Source organism: Prunus avium, unplaced genomic scaffold, assembly GCF_965620075.1.
Source record: "Prunus avium unplaced genomic scaffold, drPruAviu1.hap1.1 HAP1_SCAFFOLD_54, whole genome shotgun sequence".
Taxonomy (NCBI): Eukaryota; Viridiplantae; Streptophyta; class Magnoliopsida; order Rosales; family Rosaceae; genus Prunus; species Prunus avium.
In genome coordinates, this window is record NW_028276910.1 from 157,501 (window position 1) to 160,000 (window position 2,500).

Consider the following 2,500-nt stretch of genomic DNA (forward strand, 5'->3'; position numbering starts at 1 on the left):
TTGCCTTGCCTTGCCTTGCATTGGCATGCCATGCCCAAGTTGTGGCCTACACCAAGCCATTCAAGCCATGCGTTGCCTTACCTTGGAATTGCTCATCATCCAATGCATTCCGAGAAAGTGAGTGTAGGCGAGGCTAAGGATGGCTTGCCTCGCCTTGCCTTGGCATGCCGTGCCCATGATGTGGCCTTGACCAAGCCATTCAAGCCATGCGTTGCCTTCGCCTTGGCATGCCGTGGCCTTGCCTCGCCATGCAATGCATTCCGACAAAGTGACGCGAAGCGGAAGCCTATCATGGCGTAAAAATGTCGACAAAATTTTTCGACATTTGAATAATGGGGTTTGACAAGGTTTGAAAAATTCAATACAAATGGTAGGCTTGAATGTCGACAAAGTGACGCGAAGCGGAAGCCTACCACGGCGTAAAAATGTCGACAGAATTTTTCGGACCTTGTCCTGCCATGGGCTGCGCGCAGCATGCCGGCAGCCTGTGCGCAGCGTGCGCACAGCATGTCGGCAGCGTGCGCGCTGCTGAGACTGTCGACAGAAATTTTCGAAACTTGTCCTGCCATGCGCGCGCGCAGCGTGCGCACAGCATGCCGGCAGCGTGCGCACACCATGCCGGCAGCGTGCGCGCAGCTTGCGCGCAGCGTGCTGATTCTGTCGACAGTGAGGCTAGCGAAACTTGTCCTGCCATGGCGTGCGCGCAGCCTGTGCGCGCAGCTTGCGCATCTGTCGACAGTGAGGCTAGCGAACTTGTCCTGCCATGGCATGCGCTGTGCGCAGCCTGTGCGCAGCGTGCGCGCAGCTTGCGCATCTGTCGACAGTGAGGCTAGCGAAACTTGTCCTGCCATGGCATGCGCGCAGCGTGCGCGCAGCCTGTGCGCAGCGTGCGCGCAGCCTGTGCGCAGCGTGCGCGCAGCCTGTGCGCAGCGTGCGCGCAGCCTGTGCGCAGCGTGCGCGCAGCCTGTGCGCAGCGTGCGCGCAGCCTGTGCGCAGCGTGCGCGCAGCCTGTGCGCAGCGTGCGCGCAGCCTGTGCGCAGCGTGCGCGCAGCCTGTGCGCAGCGTGCGCGCAGCCTGTGCGCAGCGTGCGCGCAGCTTGCGCATCTGTCGACAGTGAGGCTAGCGAAACTTGTCCTGCCATGGCATGCGCGCAGTCTGCGCGCAGCATGCGCGCAGCATGTGCGCAGCATGCCGGCAGCATGGTTCCAGGTTTTTTCAAATGTCGACAGAATTTTTCAAATCTTGTCAAACCCCGTTTTTATTGAAATTTCCTCGCACAATAAGCTCCCCATAAGTAGTCTATGATTTTTAGGACCTTCTCCAACTTACAAAACTAAAAAATTCCTCCCGGATTTGTTTTAATGATTTTTTCAATTTTACGACTTCTAAAAATAATAAAAAATACTTCCCGACTTCAAACATTTATGAAACTTTTTCCCATCATAGATTGCATGTTTCTTAGTATCCCTGCAAAAAATCACGTCCAAATACCTTGTATTGAATTATTTAGAGCCCATTATGACTCCTCGCGCATAGGTGATGTCTCTTCCTGTCAAAGGGCTAAATGCATAAAATGCTATATAGGGGGGTGTGTGTTGCCTGCATATGCATGGCAGCCCATGCCTTCCTAGCTGCAGCCCCCTTCCCCCACGCCACACCCATGTCATGTTGCCTCGATATGTTGCCTCGGTATTATGGGTTTGGTGTCGGGGTCGGGGGGCTGCCACCCATGGCGGTGGTGGCCGGAATCCGGCCTCCGCCACCACGCCGCCGCCATGGGTGAGGGAGGAAAAAAAAGGCGTGGAAAGTTGCGAAATGGGGTTGTCTAGGCTTTTTTTTGGCATGGGAGAGCATGGAGTGCTAGGAACTCCTTCTCAAATGCACGGGCATGTCGACCACAACCTCATTTCGCAACAACAACCACCCGTGTGGGGTGGCGGTGGGTGGATAGTCGCGGATTGGGGCTTGCCAAGCCAATGTTTTCAAAAAATTTCATCAAAATTAAAAACAAATGTTTTGTTGCCTTCGGATTTGTGGGCGAGCGGCGAGTCGGAGTGGAGCCGGTAAAGTTTAACCTCGGTGTGCACGGTTGTTTTTAGAAACTCAATCCAATGCCGGGGACGTTGAAAGTGACGCTCTTATGAGTTGCAAACCCGCAAGATTTAAAGAACCTTTTCAAAACAATTTCAAACCAACAAGATTTAAAAACAGAAATTTTCATCAAAATGAAAAACAAATGTTTTGTTGCCTTCGGACTAGTGGGCGAGCGGCGAGTCGGAGTGGAGCCGGTAAAGTTTAACCTCGGTGTGCACGGTTGTTTTTAGAAACTCAATCCAATGCCGGGGACGTTGAAAGTGACGCTCTTATGAGTTGCAAACCCACTAGATTTAAAGAACCTTTTCAAAACAATTTCAAACCAACAAAATTAAAAACAAATGTTTCGTTGCAAACAAATTGTGGGCGAGCGGCGAGTCGGAGTGGAGCCGGTAAAGTTTAACCT